Source organism: Festucalex cinctus, chromosome 9 (genome assembly GCF_051991245.1).
Source record: "Festucalex cinctus isolate MCC-2025b chromosome 9, RoL_Fcin_1.0, whole genome shotgun sequence".
In the NCBI taxonomy this organism is placed as follows: Eukaryota; Metazoa; Chordata; class Actinopteri; order Syngnathiformes; family Syngnathidae; genus Festucalex; species Festucalex cinctus.
The window spans coordinates 26135561-26160968 of record NC_135419.1 but is presented as its reverse complement, the minus strand read 5'-3'; the positions used below and the strand labels follow the sequence as shown (position 1 = coordinate 26160968).

At 39.0% G+C, this 25408-nt stretch overlaps 1 protein-coding gene across 5 annotated transcripts in view; it reads left to right on the top strand.

Moving 5' to 3' along the window:
• The window catches only part of LOC144025437 (uncharacterized), a 344499-nt gene that overhangs the window by 113589 nt on the left and 205502 nt on the right, over positions 1 to 25408 (top strand). Inside the window, exon 1 of one of the 5 annotated variants that reach the window (XR_013284863.1) lies at positions 9034 to 10117. The exons of the other annotated variants lie outside the window; for them this stretch is intronic. The gene's annotated coding sequence lies outside the window, so the exon portion shown is untranslated. Of the gene's footprint in view, positions 1 to 9033; positions 10118 to 25408 lie in introns of those variants that run through there. 5 annotated transcript variants of the gene reach the window in all.

Below are 25408 nucleotides of genomic sequence, written 5' to 3'. Positions count from 1 at the left end.
CAATAGCGCCCCCTAGAAATTTTTAACGAAGCAGCCCCGATTCTACGTTTAAGCAAGATCTACGAAAATTTTTACGTGTATGACGGAGCCAAAGACCTACAAAAAAGTCTCTTGGACCCATATGCTAAAATGAACAGGAAGTGAGGTACGAATTTTTGAATGTCCCATTTTTGACGATTTTTGCACATTTTCAGGGGGCATACTTTTGCCCACTTCTCCTACATGTTTATCCAATGACTTGACCTGGACCATGCCAAGACCTGAGCCAACAACAGACGGAAAAATCTTGACTTTTGGAAATACTATATGATGAGCGCGGGGCATCAAAATTTGTGTTTCGCACTGAAAAAGGATATGCTTAATAACTCCCCGATACATGCTCCAAAAAATCCCAAACTTGACATGTATGTTTATCGTCAAGGCCTGAAGGTATCTCTATGACAACATTCAGTTATATATGCAGCGCCACCTCGCCCTTGAGGCATGAAAAAAAAATACCCCACATACGGTATTTTGTACAAAAAATGTAAACTCATTCTAAGTGTGATAACTAAGTCATTTATGAATATTCTTTTACTTTCCACCACTCAAAATGTTCACTGGCATTAGACTTATCCAAACATGTACTTTTTTATTTATTTTTGATAGCCTCTAATGGACATTAAAAGCAATATCGTGAATGAAGGATATGCTTAATAACTCCACGGTACATGCTCCAAAAAAATCCCACACTTGACATGTATGTTTAGAGTCAAGGCTTGAAGGTATCCCTATGACAACATTCCATTATATATACAGCGCCACCTAGCCCTAGAGGCATAAAAAAAAATACACCAACTTAACGGTATTTTTACAAAAAAAAAAAAAATCCACATGTCAAGGTTTATCATGCCATTTTCAAAGAAATTCTGCTTCCAATGTGCCTTACCTAAACTTGCCAGTACCCCAACGTGCCAGTACCCCAACGTGCAAGTACCCCAACGTGCAAGTACCCCAACGTGGCCCGGGCTGCGAGGGCCCTTTATAGCTGCTCGCAGCTCTAGTTATTATTCTTCTTCTTCTTCTTCTTCTTTATTCTCCGCAAACAATCGCGATTTTGGGTACCTAAATATTCACGAAAACTCACCAAACTTTGCACACTCCTCAGGTCCGGCGAAAAATTTGATATTATGAAGTCGTTATAACAACGCGGCTCTATAGCGCCCCCTAGCGTAGAAAAATAAAAACCAAGCCCGACACGTTTGAGCTAGAGCAACGAAAATTGGCAGGCACGTGTAGCACCCCGAGACGCACAAAAAAGTCTATTGGGACCATGTAGCTAAAATGTACAGGAAGTGAGCTATGAATTTTTTAATGTCCAATTTTGGCCTATTTTGGCACATTCACTGTGGTCATGCTTTTTCCCCCTTTGCAAACATTTTTCATCCAATTGACTTCAAACTTGGCATTTATCATCTCAAGACCTAAGAGAACAGCTGGGCAAAACATCTTGCCTTTTCGAAATACTATACGACGGGGGCGGAGCATTAAATATTGCCTTTAAAATTTCATTTGTCCAGAAAGAGCAAATGCTTAATAACTCCCATGTTCAAGCTCCAAAAAATCTCAAACTTCTCAGGCAACGTAATAGTCACAGCCTGAAAACATCTATATGACAAAATTCAGTTATACATATAGCGCCACCTAGTGGTTACAATAAATGTCATACTTTACGTTTTTAGCTACTGTGCTGAGCTTTTTGAAGGGATCCATTTGAAAATTGGTCAGAAAAGCCTTAAGATGTTGATCATGCCCCACACCGAATATTGTAACTTTTCATCAAAGGGCGTGGCCGCTACGGTGACGCAAAATCTGAAGATTTTTCGTGAAAATAAAAGCTGCATTAACTTGACCAAGATGAACCTATCTTCTCAAAATTTCACACATTTGATGAGAGTCCAGCTCTAAAGACATCTACTAACTTACATTTCATCTAACTGATAGCGCCACCTAGTGGCAATTTTTTTTCTTACGAATTTTCTTCTACGTTTTTCTCCAAACACGTTAACTGGACCTACCTCATATTTGCTCAGAGGAGGGTTTCGGCCTTCATGATGTCACAACACGAAGTTTGTGAGTTTTCACGAATTGCTGTAGGCGTGGCTAAGCGCTGTTCGCCAAGAAAACAACGCCAGTTTTGAGGGTCTAAACATGCACAGAAACTCCTGAAACTTGGCACACACATCTGGCCTGGTAAAATGAGCAATATTTTATTGTTGATTGTGCTATTTTTACAAAAATGACTCAATAGCGCCCCCTCGAAATTTTTAACGAAGCAGCCCCGGTTGTACGTTTAAGCAAAAATGCCGAATATTTTTAGGTGTATGAGGGAGCCCAAGACCTACAAAAACGTCTCTTGTACCCATATGCTAAAATGAACAGGAAGTGAGCTACGAATTTTTGAATGTCCCATTTTTGAAGATTTTTGCACATTCACAGGGGGCAGACTTTTGCCCACTTCTCCTACACGTTTCATCCGATTGAGTTAAGACTTGGCCTGGACCATGTCAAGACCTGAGCCAACGACAGGGGGAAAAATTTTGACTTTTCGAAATACTATATGATGAGGGCGGGGCATCAAAATTTGTGTTTCACAATGAAAAAGGATATGCTTGATAACTCCCCGGTACATGCTCCAAAAAATCCCAAACTTGACATGTATGTTTATCGTCAAGGCCTGAAGTTATCTCTATGACAACATTCAGTTATATATGCAGCGCCACCTAGCCCTTGAGGCATGAAAAAAAAATACCCCACATACGGTATTTTGTACAAAAAATGTACACTCATTCTAAGTGTGATAACTAAGTCATTTATGAATATTTTTTTAGTTTCCACCACTCAAAATGTTCACTGGCATCAGACTTATCCAAACATATATATATTTTTATTTATTTTTGATAGCCTCTATGGACATTAAAAGCAATATCGTGAATGAAGGATATGCTTAATAACTCCACGGTACATGCTCCAAAAAAAAATCCCACACTTGACATGTATGCTTATAATCAAGGCCTGAAGGTATCTCTATGACAACATTCAGTTATAAATACAGCGCCACCTAGCCCTTGAGGCTTATATAAAAAAAATAAAAAATACCCCACATACGGTATTTTGTACAAAAAATGTACACTCATTCTAAGTGTGATAACTAAGTCATTTATGAATATTCTTTTAGTTTCCACCACTCAAATTGTTCACTGGCTTCACACCGATCCAAACGTATGTACGTTTCCATTTTGTTTTATTCATTTTTGATTGCCCCTTTGGACAATAAAAGTAACATTGTGCAATGAGTACAACGAGCGATGATGTGTATATACACTTTTACAAAAAAATACCAATCAGGGCAACTCATTGCCTAAAAATAAAAAAGGACGCTGATTTTTGCAGGTCTTAACAATCACCAAAACCCGTTGAGCTTGACACACACACTGGCAAAAAAATATTCTACATGTAAACGTTTATTATGCCATTTTCAAAGAAATTTTGCTTCCAATGTGCCAGTACCCCAACGTGCAAGTACCCCAACGTGCAAGGACCCCAACGTGGCCCGGGCTGCGAGGGCCCTTTATAGCTGCTCGCAGCTCTAGTTAGGGCCCGAGCAGCGACCGCTGCGAGGTCCCTATTGTTTTTGTAAAAATTATTCTTCTTCTTCTTCTTCTTCTTCTTCTTCTTCTTCTTCTTCTTCTTCTTCTTCTTCTTCTTCTTCTTCTTCTTCTTTATTCTCCGCAAACGATCGCGATTTTGGGTACCTAAACATTCACGAAAACTCACCGAACTTTGCACACTCCTCAGGCCCGGCGAAAAATTTGATATTATTAAGTCGTCATAACAATGCGACTCGATAGCGCCCCCTAGCGTAGAAAAATAAAAACCAAGCCCGGCACGTTTGAGCTAGAGCAACAAAAATTGGCAGGCACGTGTAGCACCCCGAGACGCACAAAAAAGTCTATTGGGACCATGTAGCTAAAATGTACAGGAAGTGAGCTATGAATTTTTTAATGTCCAATTTTGGCCTATTTTGGCACATTCACTGTGGTCATGCTTTTTCCCCCTTTGCAAACATTTTTCATCCAATTGACTTCAAACTTGGCATTTATCATCTCAAGACCTGAGAGAACAACTGGGCAAAACATCTTGCCTTTTTGAAATACTATATGACGGGGGCGGGGCATCAAATATTGCCTTTAAAATTTCATTTGTCCAGAAAGAGCAAATGCTTAATAACTCCCATGTTCAAGCTCCAAAAAATCTCAAACTTCTCAGGCAACGTAATAGTCACGGCCTGAAAACATCTATATGATAAAATTCAGTTATACATATAGCGCCACCTAGTGGTTACAATAAATGTCATACTTTACGTTTTTAGCTACTGTGCTGAGCTTGTTGAAGGGATCCATTTGAAAATTGGTCAGAAAAGCCTTAAGATGTTGATCATGCCCCACACCGAATATTGTAACTTTTCGCCAAAGGGCGTGGCCGCTACGGTGACGCAAAGTCTGAAGATTTTTCGTGAAAATAAAAGCTGCATTAACTTGACCGAGATGATCCTATCTTCTCAAAATTTCACACATTTGATGAGAGTCCAGCCCTAAAGACATCTACTGACTTATATTTCATCTAACTGATAGCGCCACCTAGTGGCAATTTTTTTCTTACGAATTTTCTTCTACGTTTTTCTCCAAACACGTTAACTGGGCCTACCTCATATTTGCTCAGATGAGGGTTTCGGCCTTCATGATGTCACAACACGAAGTTTGTGAGTTTTCGCGAATTGCTGTGGGTGTGGCTAAGCGCTGTTCGCCAAGAAAACAACGCCAGTTTTGAGGGTCTAAACATGCACAGAAACTCATGAAACTTGGCACACACATCTGGCCTGGTAAAATGAGCAATATTTTATTGTTGATTGTGCTATTTTTACAAAAATGACTCAATAGCGCCCCCGAGAAGTTTTTAACGAAGCAGCCCCGGTTGTACGTTTAAGCAAGAATGACGAATATTTTTAGGTGTATGAGGGAGCCCAAGACCTACAAAAAAGTCTCTTGGACCCATATGCTAAAATGAACAGGAAGTTAGCTACGAATTTTTGAATGTCCCATTTTTGACTATTTTTGCACATTCACAGGGGGCAGACTTTTGCCCACTTCTCCTACACGTTTCATCTGACTGAGTTAAGACTTGACCTGGACCATGTCAAGACCTGAGCCAACGACAGGGGGAAAAATCTTGACCTTTCGAAATACTATATGATGAAGGCGGGGCATCAAAATTTGTGTTTCGCACTGAAAAAGGATATGCTTAATAACTCCCCGGTACATGCTCCAAAAAATCCCAAACTTGACATGTATGTTTATCGTCAAGGCCTGAAGCTATCTCTATGACAACATTCAGTTATATATGCAGCGCCACCTAGCCCTTGAGGCATAAAAAAAAAATACCCCACATACGGTATTTTGTACAAAAAATGTAAACTCATTCTAAGTGTGATAACTAAGTCATTTATGAATATTCTTTTAGTTTCCACCACTCAAAATGTTCACTGGCATCAGACTTATCCAAACATATATATATTTTTATTTATTTTTGATAGCCTCTGTGGACATTAAAAGCAATATCGTGAATGAAGGATATGCTTAATAACTCCACGGTACATGCTCCAAAAAAAATCCCACACTTGACATGTATGCTTATAATCAAGGCCTGAAGGTATCTCGATGACAACATTCAGTTATAAATACAGCGCCACCTAGCCCTTGAGGCTTATATAAAAAAAAAAAAAAAACACATACGGTATTTTGTACAAAAAATGTAAACTCATTCTAAGTGTGATGACTAAGTCATTTATGAATATTCTTTTAGTTTCCACCACTCAAATTGTTCACTGGCTTCACACCGATCCAAACGTATGTACGTTTCCATTTTGTTTTATTCATTTTTGATTGCCCCTTTGGACAATAAAAGTAACATTGTGCAATGAGTACAACGAGCGATGATGTATATATACACTTTTACAAAAAATACCAATCAGGGCAACTCATTGCCTAAAAATAAAAAAGGACGCAGATTTTTGCAGGTCTTAACAATCCCCAAAACCCGTTGAGCTTGATACACACTGGCAAAAAAAATATTCTACATGTAAACGTTTATTATGCCATTTTCAAAGAAATTTTGCTTCCAATATGCCAGTACCCCAACGTGCCAGTACCCTAACGTGCAAGTACCCCAACGTGCAAGGACTCCAACGTGGCCCGGGCTGCGAGGGCCCTTTATAGCTGCTCGCAGCTCTAGTTATTATTATTCTTCTTCTTCCTCTTCTTCTTCTTCTTTATTCTCCGCAAACAATCCCGATTTTGGGTACCTAAACATTCACGAAAACTCACCGAACTTTGCACACTCCTCAGGCCCGGCACGTTTGAGCTAGAGCAACGAAAATTGGCAGGCACGTGTAGCACCCCGAGATGCACAAAAAGTCTATTAGGACCATGTAGCTAAAATGTACAGGAAATGAGCTAGGAATTTTTTAATGTCCAATTTTGGCCTATTTTAGCACATTCACTGTGGTCATGCTTTTTCCCCCTCTGCAAACATTTTTCATCCAATTAACTTCAAACTTGGCATTTATCATCTCAAGACGTGAGAGAACAACTGGGCAAAAAGTCTTGCCTTTTCGAAATACTATATGATGGGGGCGGGGCATCAAATATTGCCTTTAAAATTTCATTTGTCCAGAAAGAGCAAATGCTTAATAACTCCCATGTTCAAGCTCCAAAAAATCTCAAACTTCTCAGGCAATGTAATAGTCATGGCCTGAAAACATCTATATGATAAAATTCAGTTATACATATAGCGCCACCTAGTGGTAACAATAAATGTCATACTTTACGTTTTTAGCTACTGTGCTGAGCTCGTTGAAGGGATCCAGTTGAAAATTGGTCAGAAAAGACTTAAGATGTTGATCATGCCCCACACCGAATATTGTAACTTTTCGCCAAAGGGCGTGGCCGCTACGGTGCCGCAAAGTCTAAAGATTTTTCGTGACAATAAAAGCTGCATTACCTTGACCGAGATGATCCTATCTTCTCAAAATTTCACACATTTGATGAGAGTCCAGCCCTAAAGACATCTATGAACTTATATTTCATCTTACTGATAGCGCCACCTAGTGTCAATTTTATTTCTTACGAATTTTCTTCTACGTTTTTCTCCAAATACGTTAACTGGACCTACCTCATATTTGCTCAGATGAGGGATTCGGCTTTCATGATGTCACAACACGAGGTTTGTGAATTTTCGCGAAACGCTGTGGGCGTGGCTAAGCACTGTTCGCCAAGAAAACAACGCCAGTTTTGAGGGTCTAAACATGCGCAGAAACTCATGAAACTTGGCACACACATCTGGCCTGGTAAAATGAACAATATTTCATTGTTGATTGTGCTATTTTTACAAAAATGACTCAATAGCGCCCCCTAGGAATTTTTAATGAAGCAGCCCCGGTTGTACGTTTAAGCAAGATCTACGAAAATTTTTAGGTGTATGAGGGAGCCCAAGACCTACAAAAAAGTCTCTTGGACCCATATGCTAAAATGAACAGGAAGTGAGCTACGAATTTTTGAATGTCCCATTTTTGACGATTTTTGCACATTCACAGGGGGCAGACTTTTGCCCACTTCTCCTACACGTTTCATCTGACTGAGTTAAGACTTGACCTGGACCATGTCAAGACCTGAGCCAACGACAGGGGGAAAAATCTTGACTTTTCGAAATACTATATGATGAAGGCGGGGCATCAAAATTTGTGTTTCGCACTGAAAAAGGATATGCTTAATAACTCCCCGGTACATGCTCCAAAAAATCCCAAACTTGACATGTATGTTTATCGTCAAGGCCTGAAGCTATCTCTATGACAACATTCAGTTATATATGCAGCGTCACCTAGCCTTTGAGGCATAAAAAAAAATACCCCACATACGGTATTTTGTACAAAAAATGTAAAATCATTCTAAGTGTGATAACTAAGTCATTTATGAATATTCTTTTAGTTTCCACCACTCAAAATGTTCACTGGCATCAGACTTATCCAAACATATATATATTTTTATTTATTTTTGATAGCCTCTGTGGACATTAAAAGCAATATCGTGAATGAAGGATATGCATAATAACTCCACGGTACATACTCCAAAAAAAAATCCCACACTTGACATGTATGCTTATAATCAAGGCCTGAAGGTATCTCTATGACAACATTCAGTTATAAATACAGCGCCACCTAGCCCTTGAGGCATGAAAAAAAAATACCCCACTTACGGTATTTTTACAAAAATTGTAAACTCATTCTCAGTGTGATCACGAAGTCATTTATGAATATTCTTTTACTTTCCACCACTCAAAATGTTCACTGGCATCAGACCTAACCAAACATACATATTTTTGTTATTTAGTTTTATGTATTTTTGATAGCCTCTATGGACATTAAAAGCAATATCGTGAATGAAGGCTATGCTTAATAACTCCCAGGTACATGCTCCAAAAAATCCCATACTTGAAATGTATATTTATAGTTAAGGCCTGAAGGTATCTCTATGACAAAATTCAGTTATAAATACAGCGCCACCTAGTCCTTAAGGCATAAAAAAAAAAATGCCTCACTTACGGTATTTTTGCAAAAATTGTAAACTCGTAAGTTTGATAACTAAGTCATTTATGAATATTCTTTTACTTTCCACCACTCAATGTGTTCACTGGCATCAGACCGATCCAAACATATGTACTTTATTAATTTAGTTTCATTTTCTTTGATCGCCTCTATGGACAATAAAAGCAACATTGTGCAATGAGTACGAGCAATGATGTGTGTATTGACGAGTAACACGGGCTGAGGGCTGAGCGGATGTCACCAAAAGTTAAAATATAGATGATGTCACTAACATGTATAATGTGAACCTGTGCCATGTATTAACAAATGAATGCAAGGATGCAATGATTGTTTGAGATAATCGCTATGTCACACAAATCTGGTATGTCACACAACACTAGTCTGAAATGTCTTTGGTGTAATTGTCAACTTCATTAGCGTTTAAACATGCCCCATAATTGGTAAATATACTTGTGAGCCAGCAGCCAGCATAAAACACATATACACATATCCATTTACGGTAACACAATTGCACACACTTTGCACACACAACACGCTCACATGTCAAAGCACATACTTAAATGGAGTGCGGGAGTAAAGGCCTTTTTGACATGTCGCCATGAGATTGCAAGAAACGTGGTTTTGACATAACATGTATTTTATTTGAGTGTGGTTTGAGTTTTATGTGCATATTAATCAGTATTGGTGTGGGGCATTATGAGTAAAAAGCTTTGAAGGGATTTTATTCACAAATGGGAAGTACAGTTTATTTTAAAGTCATGAATGTTTTGTCTGCATAAAAAATTGGACCTTGTCAACAAATGGGTTTTGCAAAGCTGTTAAGGTCGCAGTTTTAAGAGGAACTGAGAAGAGGAAGTAAACACCAGACATTTAGAACTCAGCAGTTCAAACTTTGGTACGGACTGACTGGAACACACTCATCTGTGCTTAGTCATGCTATGTTCAGCATCCCGAGGTTATAAATTGGCGGAGACAAAACGAGGCGTGCGTGCAAAAAAGATCGAGGCTCTCTCTCTGTCGAGAAGGGCATTTTCGTCTCTGCGCCCCATTTACCCCTATATGCTAAATGAGGAAGTAATTCTAACAATCAAAATAGGAGTAATTTGTGGTAGACACATTGTCTTGATTGGCTGTTAGAAGATAATAGTTCCCCTTGTTTTGATCAGTTTTATTAAATTAAACAGCCGGGGTAGTAAATGGTAAACTTCCTCAATTATTTTCTTTGAGCTACTAGTTTAGCTCAAAGATAATTAGGCCCAGGTGGTTCATCACAGAATAGCTACCTGTCGTGACCACCCAGCAAAGGAATAATTCTTTTTCAAAGCTTTGGCCCTTCTTTTTGTTTTTTTTTATTTTTCTTTTCTTTTTATTTTTTCGTGTTTCTTCAATTGATGGTCTGGAGTAAGGAGCAACAAATTTGTGAGTACATGTGATTCTGTTCTGTTTGAATTTATGATGTGACTCATTAATTTTTGTCATTAATCAACATATATTCATTATTGTACAAATTTTGCTTTGCTATTGGTTTGAACACTGATCGAGTAATAAATCAAGAAAGACAAGATGTGGTTTAGAGTTTTCATGTGTGTGGTCACATTAATCATTGATTTCTTGAACCCTACCTTCACTTTTCTACTTTAACCTGTTTCTCTCGCTATCTGAGTCATACTTAGGGATACCTTGTTATATAGATAACAGTTTCATCTACATGTTGGCCGCGTTCCAAAATTCCTGTAAGGTTATTTCGGCTTAAATGAACAAATAAAACAAGCCCTTGCGATTCTAACAAGAATAGCCAAACCCTATTTAGGTCATTCTAAGTGCAATCGATCATATGAAAAGGAGCCGCTGTAAAAAGAGTGTGATTAGATTTATATCCTTAAATCATTAAAGGTTACTCGTTAAGGGTGTAGTCTAAAGGAAGTCGGGGCTGACATTCTAAAACTAGGGCGGTGAGAACCTAAACGAATCCTTTTCGACGCCAGCTTGAAGCACCCCCGTCACCTCCGTAAATCCCGTGTTACTACGGTTGGAGCCAAAGGGGGGTCTTAACCCTTTGTAACGGAGAGTTGGCCAGGTAAGCCAGATCAGACAGTATATATACTTTTACGAAAAATACCAATCAGGGCAACTCATTGCCTAAAAATAAAAAAAGACGCTGATTTTTGCAGATCTTAACAATCACCACAACCCATTGAGCTTGACACACTCATCACACCTGGCAAAAAAAAAAAAATCCACATGTTTATCATGCCATTTTCAAAGAAATTCTGCTTCCAATGTGCCAGTACCCCAATGTGCAAGTACCCCAACGTGGCCCGGGCTGCGAGGGCCCTTTATAGCTGCTCGCAGCTCTAGTTATTCTTCTTCTTCTTCTTCTTCTTCTTTATTCTCCGCAAACGATCGCGATTTTGGGTACCTAAACATTCACGAAAACTCACCGAACTTTGCACACTCCTCAGGCCCGGCGAAAAATTTGATATTATTAAGTCGTCATAACAATGCGACTCGATAGCGCCCCCTAGCGTAGAAAAATAAAAACCAAGCCCGGCACGTTTGAGCTAGAGCAACAAAAATTGGCAGGCACGTGTAGCACCCCGAGACACACAAAAAAGTCTATTGGGACCATGTAGCTAAAATGTACAGGAAGTGAGCTATGAATTTTTTTATGTCCAATTTTGGCCTATTTTGGCACATTCACTGTGGTCATGCTTTTTCCCCCTTTGCAAACATTTTTCATCCAATTGACTTCAAACTTGGCATTTATCATCTCAAGACCTGAGAGAACAACTGGGCAAAACATCTTGCCTTTTTGAAATACTATATGACGGGGGCGGGGCATCAAATGTTGCCTTTAAAATTTCATTTGTCCAGAAAGAGCAAATGCTTAATAACTCCCATGTTCAAGCTCCAAAAAATCTCAAACTTCTCAGGCAATGTAATAGTCACGGCCTGAAAACATCTATATGATAAAATTCAGTTATACATATAGCGCCACCTAGTGGTTACAATAAATGTCATACTTTACGTTTTTAGCTACTGTGCTGAGCTTGTTGAAGGGATCCATTTGAAAATTGGTCAGAAAAGCCTTAAGATGTTCATCATGCCCCACACCGAATATTGTAACTTTTCGCCAAAGGGCGTGGCCGCTACGGTGACGCAAAGTCTAAAGATTTTTCGTGAAAATAAAAGCTGCATTAACTTGACCGAGATGATCCTATCTTCTCAAAATTTCACACATTTGATGAGAGTCCAGCCCTAAAGACATCTACTGACTTATATTTCATCTAACTGATAGCGCCACCTAGTGTCAATTTTATTTCTTACGAATTTTCTTCTACGTTTTTCTCCAAATACGTTAACTGGACCTACCTCATATTTGCTCAGATGAGGGATTCGGCTTTCATGATGTCACAACACGAGGTTTGTGAATTTTCGCGAAACGCTGTGGGCGTGGCTAAGCACTGTTCGCCAAGAAAACAACGCCAGTTTTGAGGGTCTAAACATGCGCAGAAACTCATGAAACTTGGCACACACATCTGGCCTGGTAAAATGAACAATATTTCATTGTTGATTGTGCTATTTTTACAAAAATGACTCAATAGCGCCCCCTAGGAATTTTTAATGAAGCAGCCCCGGTTGTACGTTTAAGCAAGATCTACGAAAATTTTTAGGTGTATGAGGGAGCCCAAGACCTACAAAAAAGTCTCTTGGACCCATATGCTAAAATGAACAGGAAGTGAGCTACGAATTTTTGAATGTCCCATTTTTGACGATTTTTGCACATTCACAGGGGGCAGACTTTTGCCCACTTCTCCTACACGTTTCATCTGACTGAGTTAAGACTTGACCTGGACCATGTCAAGACCTGAGCCAACGACAGGGGGAAAAATCTTGACTTTTCGAAATACTATATGATGAAGGCGGGGCATCAAAATTTGTGTTTCGCACTGAAAAAGGATATGCTTAATAACTCCCCGGTACATGCTCCAAAAAATCCCAAACTTGACATGTATGTTTATCGTCAAGGCCTGAAGCTATCTCTATGACAACATTCAGTTATATATGCAGCGTCACCTAGCCTTTGAGGCATAAAAAAAAATACCCCACATACGGTATTTTGTACAAAAAATGTAAAATCATTCTAAGTGTGATAACTAAGTCATTTATGAATATTCTTTTAGTTTCCACCACTCAAAATGTTCACTGGCATCAGACTTATCCAAACATATATATATTTTTATTTATTTTTGATAGCCTCTGTGGACATTAAAAGCAATATCGTGAATGAAGGATATGCATAATAACTCCACGGTACATACTCCAAAAAAAAATCCCACACTTGACATGTATGCTTATAATCAAGGCCTGAAGGTATCTCTATGACAACATTCAGTTATAAATACAGCGCCACCTAGCCCTTGAGGCATGAAAAAAAATACCCCACTTACGGTATTTTTACAAAAATTGTAAACTCATTCTCAGTGTGATCACGAAGTCATTTATGAATATTCTTTTACTTTCCACCACTCAAAATGTTCACTGGCATCAGACCTAACCAAACATACATATTTTTGTTATTTAGTTTTATGTATTTTTGATAGCCTCTATGGACATTAAAAGCAATATCGTGAATGAAGGCTATGCTTAATAACTCCCAGGTACATGCTCCAAAAAATCCCATACTTGAAATGTATATTTATAGTTAAGGCCTGAAGGTATCTCTATGACAAAATTCAGTTATAAATACAGCGCCACCTAGTCCTTAAGGCATAAAAAAAAAAATGCCTCACTTACGGTATTTTTGCAAAAATTGTAAACTCGTAAGTTTGATAACTAAGTCATTTATGAATATTCTTTTACTTTCCACCACTCAATGTGTTCACTGGCATCAGACCGATCCAAACATATGTACTTTATTAATTTAGTTTCATTTTCTTTGATCGCCTCTATGGACAATAAAAGCAACATTGTGCAATGAGTACGAGCAATGATGTGTGTATATATACTTTTACGAAAAATACCAATCAGGGCAACTCATTGCCTAAAAATAAAAAAAGACGCTGATTTTTGCAGATCTTAACAATCACCACAACCCATTGAGCTTGACACACTCATCACACCTGGCAAAAAAAAAAAAATCCACATGTTTATCATGCCATTTTCAGGGAAATTCTGCTTCCAATGTGCCAGTACCCCAATGTGCAAGTACCCCAACGTGGCCCGGGCTGCGAGGGCCCTTTATAGCTGCTCGCAGCTCTAGTTATTCTTCTTCTTCTTCTTCTTCTTCTTTATTCTCCGCAAACGATCGCGATTTTGGGTACCTAAACATTCACGAAAACTCACCGAACTTTGCACACTCCTCAGGCCCGGCGAAAAATTTGATATTATTAAGTCGTCATAACAATGCGACTCGATAGCGCCCCCTAGCGTAGAAAAATAAAAACCAAGCCCGGCACGTTTGAGCTAGAGCAACAAAAATTGGCAGGCACGTGTAGCACCCCGAGACACACAAAAAAGTCTATTGGGACCATGTAGCTAAAATGTACAGGAAGTGAGCTATGAATTTTTTTATGTCCAATTTTGGCCTATTTTGGCACATTCACTGTGGTCATGCTTTTTCCCCCTTTGCAAACATTTTTCATCCAATTGACTTCAAACTTGGCATTTATCATCTCAAGACCTGAGAGAACAACTGGGCAAAACATCTTGCCTTTTTGAAATACTATATGACGGGGGCGGGGCATCAAATGTTGCCTTTAAAATTTCATTTGTCCAGAAAGAGCAAATGCTTAATAACTCCCATGTTCAAGCTCCAAAAAATCTCAAACTTCTCAGGCAATGTAATAGTCACGGCCTGAAAACATCTATATGATAAAATTCAGTTATACATATAGCGCCACCTAGTGGTTACAATAAATGTCATACTTTACGTTTTTAGCTACTGTGCTGAGCTTGTTGAAGGGATCCATTTGAAAATTGGTCAGAAAAGCCTTAAGATGTTCATCATGCCCCACACCGAATATTGTAACTTTTCGCCAAAGGGCGTGGCCGCTACGGTGACGCAAAGTCTGAAGATTTTTCGTGAAAATAAAAGCTGCATTAACTTGACCGAGATGATCCTATCTTCTCAAAATTTCACACATTTGATGAGAGTCCAGCCCTAAAGACATCTACTGACTTATATTTCATCTAACTGATAGCGCCACCTAGTGGCAATTTTTTTTCTTACGAATTTTCTTCTACGTTTTTCTCCAAACACGTTAACTGGACCTACCTCATATTTGCTCAGATGAGGGTTTCGGCCTTCATGATGTCACAACACGAAGTTTGTGAGTTTTCGCGAATTGCTGTGGGTGTGGCTAAGCGCTGTTCGCCAAGAAAATAACGCCAGTTTTGAGGGTCTAAACATGCACAGAAACTCATGAAACTTGGTACACACATCTGGCCTGGTAAAATGAGCAATATTTTATTGTTGATTGTGCTATTTTTACAAAAATGACTCAATAGCGCCCCCTAGAAGTTTTTAACGAAGCAGCCCCGGTTGTACGTTTAAGCAAGAACGACAAATATTTTTAGGTGTATGAGGGAGCCCAAGACCTACAAAAAAGTCTCTTGGACCCATATGCTAAAATGAACAGGAAGTGAGCTACGAATTTTTGAATGTCCCATTTTTGACAATTTTTGCACATTCACAGGGGGCAGACTTTTGCCCACTTCTCCTACACGTTTCATCCGACTGAGTTAAGACTTGGCCTGGACCATGTCAAGACCTGAGCCAACGACAGGGGGAAAAATCTTGACCTTTCAAAATACTATATGATGAAGGCGGGGCATCAAAATTTGTGTTTCGCACTGAAAAAGGATATGCTTAATAACTCCCCGGTACATGCTCCAAAAAATCCCAAACTTGACATGTATGTTTATCGTCAAGGCCTGAAGCTATCTCTATGACAACATTCAGTTATATATGCAGCGCCACCTAGCCCTTGAGGCATAAAAAAAAAATACCCCACATACGGTATTTTGTACAAAAAATGTAAACTCATTCTAAGTGTGATAACTAAGTCATTTATGAATATTCTTTTAGTTTCCACCACTCAAAATGTTCACTGGCATCAGACTTATCCAAACATATATATATTTTTATTGATTTTTGATAGCCTCTGTGGACATTAAAAGCAATATCGTGAATGAAGGATATGCTTAATAACTCCACGGTACATGCTCCAAAAAAAATCCCACACTTGACATGTATGCTTATAATCAAGGCCTGAAGGTATCTCGATGACAACATTCAGTTATAAATACAGCGCCACCTAGCCCTTGAGGCTTATATATAAAAAAAAAAACACATACGGTATTTTGTACAAAAAAATGTAAACTCATTCTAAGTGTGATGACTAAGTCATTTCTGAATATTCTTTTAGTTTCCACCACTCAAATTGTTCACTGGCTTCACACCGATTTAAACGTATGTATGTTTCCATTTTGTTTTATTCATTTTTGATTGCCCCTTTGGACAATAAAAGTAACATTGTGCAATGAGTACAACGAGCGATGATGTATATATACACTTTTACAAAAAATACCAATCAGGGCAACTCATTGCCTAAAAATAAAAAAGGACGCTGATTTTTGCAGGTCTTAACAATCACCAAAACCCGTTGAGCTTGATACACACACTGGCAAAAAAATATTCTACATGTAAACGTTTATTATGCCATTTTCCAAGAAATTTTGCTTCCAATATGCCAGTACCCCAATGTGCCAGTACCCCAACGTGCAAGTACCCCAACGTGCAAGGACCCCAACGTGGCCCGGGGTGCGAGGGCCCTTTATAGCTGCTCGCAGCTCTAGTTAGGGCCCGAGCAGCGACCGCTGCGAGGTCCCTATTGTTTTTGTAAAAATTATTATTATTATTAGGGCCCGAGCAGCGACCGCTGCGAGGTCCCTATTGTTTTTGTAAAAATTATTATTATTATTATTATTATTATTATTAGGGCCCGAGCAGCGACCGCTGCGAGGTCCCTATTGTTTTTGTAAAAATTATTATTATTATTATTATTATTATTATTAGGGCCCGAGCAGCTACCGCTGCGAGGTCCCTATTGTTTTTCGATCGGATTATTATTATTATTATTATTCTTCTTCTTCTTCTTCTTCTTCTCCGTAAACGATCTCGATTTTGGGTACCTAAACATTTACGAAAACTCACCAAACTTTGCACACTCCTCAGGCCCGGCGAAAAATTTGATATTATGAAGTCGTCATAACAACGCGACTCTGTAGCGCCCCCTAGCATAGAAAAATAAAAACCAAGCCCGGCATGTTTGAGCTAGAGCAACGAAAATTGGCAGGCACGTGTAGCACCCCGAGACGCACAAAAAAGTCTATTGGGACCATGTAGCTAAAATGTACAGGAAGTGAGCTATGAATTTTTTAATGTCCAATTTTGGCCTATTTTGGCACATTCACTGTGGTCATGCTTTTTCCCCCTTTGCAAACATTTTTCATCCAATTGACTTCAAACTTGGCATTTATCATCTCAAGACCTGAGAGAAAAACTGGGCAAAACATCTTGCCTTTTTGAAATACTATATGACGGGGGCGGGGCATCAAATATTGCCTTTAAAATTTCATTTGTCCAGAAAGAGCAAATGCTTAATAACTCCCATGTTCAAGCTCCAAAAAATCTCAAACTTCTCAGGCAACGTAATAGTCACGGCCTGAAAACATCTATATGATAAAATTCAGTTATACATATAGCGCCACCTAGTGGTTACAATAAATGTCATACTTTACGTTTTTAGCTACTGTGCTGAGCTTGTTGAAGGGATCCATTTGAAAATTGGTCAGAAAAGGCTTAAGATGTTGATCATGCCCCACACCGAATATTGTAACTTTTCGCCAAAGGGCGTGGCCGCTACGGTGACGCAAAGTCTGAAGATTTTTCGTGAAAATAAAAGCTGCATTAACTTGACCGAGATGATCCTATCTTCTCAAAATTTCACACATTTGATGAGAGTCCAGCCCTAAAGACATCTACTGACTTATATTTCATCTAACTGATAGCGCCACCTAGTGGCAATTTTTTTTCTTACGAATTTTCTTCTACGTTTTTCTCCAAACACGTAAACTGGACCTACCTCATATTTGCTCAGATGAGGGTTTCGGCCTTCATGATGTCACAACACGAAGTTTGTGAGTTTTCGCGAATTGCTGTGGGTGTGGCTAAGCGCTGTTCGCCAAGAAAACAACGCCAGTTTTGAGGGTCTAAACATGCACAGAAACTCATGAAACTTGGCACACACATCTGGCCTGGTAAAATGAGCAATATTTTATTGTTGATTGTGCTATTATTACAAAAATGACTCAATAGCGCCCCCTAGAAGTTTTTAACGAAGCAGCCCCGGTTGTACGTTTAAGCAAGAACGACGAATATTTTTAGGTGTATGAGGGAGCCCAAGACCTACAAAAAAGTCTCTTGGACCCATATGCTAAAATGAACAGGAAGTGAGCTACGAATTTTTGAATGTCCCATTTTTGACAATTTTTGCACATTCACAGGGCGCAGACTTTTGCCCACTTCTCCTACACGTTTCATCTGACTGAGTTAAGACTTGACCTGGACCATGTCAAGACCTGAGCCAACGACAGGGGGAAAAATCTTGACCTTTCGAAATACTATATGATGAAGGCGGGGCATCAAAATTTGTGTTTCGCACTGAAAAAGGATATGCTTAATAACTCCCCGGTACATGCTCCAAAAAATCCCAAACTTGACATGTATGTTTATCGTCAAGGCCTGAAGCTATCTCTATGACAACATTCAGTTATATATGCAGCGCCACCTAGCCCTTGAGGCATAAAAAAAAAATACCCCACATACGGTATTTTGTACAAAAAATGTAAACTCATTCTAAGTGTGATAACTAAGTCATTTATGAATATTCTTTTAGTTTCCACCACTCAAAATGTTCACTGGCATCAGACTTATCCAAACATATATATATTTTTTTTAATTTTTGATAGCCTCTGTGGACATTAAAAGCAATATCGTGAATGAAGGATATGCTTAATAACTCCACGGTACATGCTCCAAAAAAAATCCCACACTTGACATGTATGCTTATAATCAAGGCCTGAAGGTATCTCGATGACAACATTCAGTTATAAATACAGCGCCACCTAGCCCTTGAGGCATGAAAAAAAAATACCCCACTTACGGTATTTTGTACAAAAAATGTAAACTCATTCTCAGTGTGATAACTAAGTCATTTAGGAATATTCTTTTACTTTCCACCACTCAAAATATTCACTGGCATCAGACCTAACCAAACATACATATTTTTGTTATTTAGTTTTATGTATTTTTGATAGCCTCTATGGACATTAAAAGCAATATCGTGAATGAAGGCTATGCTTAATAACTCCCAGGTACATGCTCCAAAAAATCCCATACTTGAAATGTATATTTATAGTCAAGGCCTGAAGGTATCTCTGACAAAATTCAGTTATAAATACAGCGCCACCTAGTCCTTGAGGCATAAAAAAAAAATGCCTCACTTACGGTATTTTTGCAAAAATTGTAAACTCATTGTAAGTGTGATAACTAAGTCATTTATGAATATTCTTTTACTTTCCACCACTCAATATGTTCACTGGCATCAGACCGATCCAAACATACGTATTTTTTATTTATTTTTATTTATTTTTTGATCGCCTCTATGGACAATAAAAGCAACATTGTGCAATGAGTACGAGCGATGATGTGTGTATATCTACTTTTACGAAAAATACCAATCAGGGCAACTCATTGCCTAAAAATAAAAAAAAGACGCTGATTTTTGCAGATCTTAACAATCACCAAAACCCATTGAGCTTGACATAATCATCACACCTGGGAAAAAAAAAAAATCCACATGTTTATCATGCCATTTTCAAAGAAATTCTGCTTCCAATGTGCCAGTACCCCAATGTGCAAGTTCCCCAACGTGCAAGTACCCCAACGTGGCCCGGGCTGCGAGGGCCCTTTATAGCTGCTCGCAGCTCTAGTTATTATTTATTATTCTTCTTCTTCTTTATTCTCCGCAAACAATCGCGATTTTGGGTACCTAAATATTCACGAAAACTCACCAAACTTTGCACACTCCTCAGGTCCGGCGAAAAATTTGATATTATGAAGTCGTTATAACAACGCGGCTCTATAGCGCCCCCTAGCGTAGAAAAATAAAAACCAAGCCCGACACGTTTGAGCTAGAGCAACGAAAATTGGCAGGCACGTGTAGCATCCCGAGACGCACAAAAACGTCTATTGGGACCATGTAGCTAAAATGTACAGGAAGTGAGCTATGAATTTTTTAATGTCCAATTTTGGCCTATTTTGGCACATTCACTGTGGTCATGCTTTTTCCCCCTTTGCAAACATTTTTCATCCAATTGACTTCAAACTTGGCATTTATCATCTCAAGACCTAAGAGAACAGCTGGGCAAAACATCTTGCCTTTTCGAAATACTATACGACGGGGGCGGAGCATCAAATATTGCCTTTAAAATTTCATTTGTCCAGAAAGAGCAAATGCTTAATAACTCCCATGTTCAAGCTCCAAAAAATCTCAAACTTCTCAGGCAACGTAATAGTCACAGCCTGAAAACATCTATATGACAAAATTCAGTTATACATATAGCGCCACCTAGTGGTTACAATAAATGTCATACTTTACGTTTTTAGCTACTGTGCTGAGCTTGTTGAAGGGATCCATTTGAAAATTGGTCAGAAAAGCCTTAAGATGTTGATCATGCCCCACACCGAATATTGTAACTTTTCATCAAAGGGCGTGGCCGCTACGGTGACGCAAAATCTGAAGATTTTTCGTGAAAATAAAAGCTGCATTAACTTGACCGAGATGATCCTATCTTCTCAAAATTTCACACATTTGATGAGAGTCCAGCTCTAAAGACATCTACTAACTTACATTTCATCTAACTGATAGCGCCACCTAGTGGCAATTTTTTTTCTTACGAATTTTCTTCTACGTTTTTCTCCAAACACGTTAACTGGACCTACCTCATATTTGCTCAGAGGAGGGTTTCGGCCTTCATGATGTCACAACACGAAGTTTGTGAGTTTTCGCGAATTGCTGTAGGCGTGGCTAAGCGCTGTTCGCCAAGAAAACAACGCCAGTTTTGAGGGTCTAAACATGCACAGAAACTCCTGAAACTTGGCACACATATCTGGCCTGGTAAAATGAGCAATATTTTATTGTTGATTGTGCTATTTTTACAAAAATGACTCAATAGCGCCCCCTCGAAATTTTTAACGAAGCAGCCCCGGTTGTACGTTTAAGCAAAAACGCCGAATATTTTTAGGTGTATGAGGGAGCCCAAGACCTACAAAAACGTCTCTTGTACCCATATGCTAAAATGAACAGGAAGTGAGCTACGAATTTTTGAATGTCCCATTTTTGACGATTTTTGCACATTCACAGGGGGCAGACTTTTGCCCACTTCTCCTACACGTTTCATCCGACTGAGTTAAGACTTGGCCTGGACCATGTCAAGACCTGAGCCAACGACAGGGGGAAAAATTTTGACTTTTCGAAATACTATATGATGAGGGCGGGGCATCAAAATTTGTGTTTCACAATGAAAAAGGATATGCTTGATAACTCCCCGGTACATGCTCCAAAAAATCCCAAACTTGACATGTATGTTTATCGTCAAGGCCTGAAGTTATCTCTATGACAACATTCAGTTATATATGCAGCGCCACCTAGCCCTTGAGGCATGAAAAAAAAATACCCCACATACGGTATTTTGTACAAAAAATGTACACTCATTCTAAGTGTGATAACTAAGTCATTTATGAATATTTTTTTAGTTTCCACCACTCAAAATGTTCACTGGCATCAGACTTATCCAAACATATATATATTTTTATTTATTTTTGATAGCCTCTATGGACATTAAAAGCAATATCGTGAATGAAGGATATGCTTAATAACTCCACGGTACATGCTCCACAAAAAAAATCCCACACTTGACATGTATGCTTATAATCAAGGCCTGAAGGTATCTCTATGACAACATTCAGTTATAAATACAGCGCCACCTAGCCCTTGAGGCTTATATAAAAAATAAAAAAAATACCCCACATACGGTATTTTGTACAAAAAATGTACACTCATTCTAAGTGTGATAACTAAGTCATTTATGAATATTCTTTTAGTTTCCACCACTCAAATTGTTCACTGGCTTCACACCGATCCAAACGTATGTACGTTTCCATTTTGTTTTATTCATTTTTGATTGCCCCTTTGGACAATAAAAGTAACATTGTGCAATGAGTACAACGAGCGATGATGTGTATATACACTTTTACAAAAAAATACCAATCAGGGCAACTCATTGCCTAAAAATAAAAAAGGACGCTGATTTTTGCAGGTCTTAACAATCACCAAAACCCGTTGAGCTTGACACACACACTGGCAAAAAAATATTCTACATGTAAACGTTTATTATGCCATTTTCAAAGAAATTTTGCTTCCAATATGCCAGTACCCCAACGTGCCAGTACCCCAACGTGCAAGTACCCCAACGTGCAAGGACCCCAACGTGGCCCGGGCTGCGAGGGCCCTTTATAGCTGCTCGCAGCTCTAGTTATTATTCTTCTTCTTCTTTATTCTCCGCAAACGATCGCGATTTTGGGTACCTAAACATTCACGAAAACTCACCGAACTTTGCACACTCCTCAGGCCCGGCGAAAAATTTGATATTATTAAGTCGTCATAACAATGCGACTCGATAGCGCCCCCTAGCGTAGAAAAATAAAAACCAAGCCCGGCACGTTTGAGCTAGAGCAACAAAAATTGGCAGGCACGTGTAGCACCCCGAGACGCACAAAAAAGTCTATTGGGACCATGTAGCTAAAATGTACAGGAAGTGAGCTATGAATTTTTTTATGTCCAATTTTGGCCTATTTTGGCACATTCACTGTGGTCATGCTTTTTCCCCCTTTGCAAACATTTTTCATCCAATTGACTTCAAACTTGGCATTTATCATCTCAAGACCTGAGAGAAAAACTGGGCAAAACATCTTGCCTTTTTGAAATACTATATGACGGGGGCGGGGCATCAAATATTGCCTTTAAAATTTCATTTGTCCAGAAAGAGCAAATGCTTAATAACTCCCATGTTCAAGCTCCAAAAAATCTCAAACTTCTCAGGCAACGTAATAGTCACGGCCTGAAAACATCTATATGATAAAATTCAGTTATACATATAGCGCCACCTAGTGGTTACAATAAATGTCATACTTTACGTTTTTAGCTACTGTGCTGAGCTTGTTGAAGGGATCCATTTGAAAATTGGTCAGAAAAGGCCTAAGATGTTGATCATGCCCCACACCGAATATTGTAACTTTTCGCCAAAGGGCGTGGCCGCTACGGTGACGCAAAGTCTGAAGATTTTTCGTGAAAATAAAAGCTGCATTAACTTGACCGAGATGATCCTATCTTCTCAAAATTTCACACATTTGATGAGAGTCCAGCCCTAAAGACATCTACTGACTTATATTTCATCTAACTGATAGCGCCACCTAGTGGCAATTTTTTTTATTACGAATTTTCTTCTACGTTTTTCTCCAAACACGTTAACTGGACCTACCTCATATTTGCTCAGATGAGGGTTTCGGCCTTCATGATGTCACAACACAAAGTTTGTGAGTTTTCGCGAATTGCTGTGGGTGTGGCTAAGCGCTGTTCGCCAAGAAAACAACGCCAGTTTTGAGGGTCTAAACATGCACAGAAACTCATGAAACTTGGCACACACATCTGGCCTGGTAAAATGAGCCATATTTTATTGTTGATTGTGCTATTTTAAAAAAAATGACTCAATAGCGCCCCCTAGAAGTTTTTAACGAAGCAGCCCCGGTTGTACGTTTAAGCAAGAACGACGAATATTTTTAGGTGTATGAGGGAGCCCAACACCTACAAAAAAGTCTCTTGGACCCATATGCTAAAATGAACAGGAAGTGAGCTACGAATTTTTGAATGTCCCATTTTTGACAATTTTTGCACATTCACAGGGGGCAGACTTTTGCTCACTTCTCCTACACGTTTCATCTGACTGAGTTAAGACTTGACCTGGACCATGTCAAGACCTGAGCCAACGACAGGGGGAAAAATCTTGACCTTTCGAAATACTATATGATGAAGGCGGGGCATCAAAATTTGTGTTTCGCACTGAAGACGGATATGCTTAATAACTCCCCGGTACATGCTCCAAAAAATCCCAAACTTGACATGTATGTTTATCGTCAAGGCCTGAAGCTATCTCTATGACAACATTCAGTTATAAATACAGCGCCACCTAGCCCTTGAGGCTTATATAAAAAAAATAAATAAATACCCCACATACGGTATTTTGTACAAAAAATGTACACTCATTCTAAGTGTGATAACTAAGTCATTTTTGAATATTCTTTTAGTTTCCACCACTCAAATTGTTCACTGGCTTCACACCGATCCAAACGTATGTACGTTTCCATTTTGTTTTATTCATTTTTGATTGCCCCTTTGGACAATAAAAGTAACATTGTGCAATGAGTACAACGAGCGATGATGTGATATACACTTTTACAAAAAATACCAATCAGGGCAACTCATTGCCTAAAAATAAAAAAGGACGCTGATTTTTGCAGGTCTTAACAATCACCAAAACCCGTTGAGCTTGACACACACTGGCAAAAAAAATATTCTACATGTAAACGTTTATTATGCCATTTTCAAAGAAATTTTGCTTCCAATATGCCAGTACCCCAACGTGCCAGTACCCTAACGTGCAAGGACTCCAACGTGGCCCGGGCTGCGAGGGCCCTTTATAGCTGCTCGCAGCTCTAGTTATTCTTTATTCTCCGCAAACGATCCCGATTTTGGGTACCTAAACATTCACGAAAACTCACCGATCTTTGCACACTCCTCAGGTCCGGCGAAAAATTTGATATTATGAAGTCGTCATAACAACGCGACTCTATAGCGCCCCCTAGCGTAGAAAAATAAAAACCAAGCCCGGCACGTTTGAGCTAGAGCAACGAAAATTGGCAGGCACGTGTAGCACCCCGAGATGCACAAAAAAGTCTATTGGGACCATGAAGCTAAAATGTACAGGAAATGAGCTATGAATTTTTTAATGTCCAATTTTGGCCTATTTTGGCACATTCACTGTTGTCATACTTTTTCCCCCTCTGCAAACATTTTTCATCCAATTAACTTCAAACTTGGCATTTATCATCTCAAGACGTGAGAGAACAATTGGGCAAAAAGTCTTGCCTTTTCGAAATACTATATGATGGGGGCGGGGCATCAAATATTGCCTTTAAAATTTAATTTGTCCAGAAAGAGCAAATGCTTAATAACTCCCATGTTCAAGCTCCAAAAAATCTCAAACTTCTCAGGCAATGTAATAGTCACGGCCTGAAAACATCTATATGATAAAATTCAGTTATACATATAGCGCCACCTAGTGGTAACAATAAATGTCATACTTTACGTTTTTAGCTACTGCGCTGAGCTCGTTGAAGGGATCCAGTTGAAAATTGGTCAGAAAAGCCTTAAGATGTTGATCATGCCCCACACCGAATTTTGTAACTTTTCGCCAAAGGGCGTGGCCGCTACGGTGCCGCAAAGTCTAAAGATTTTTCGTGACAAT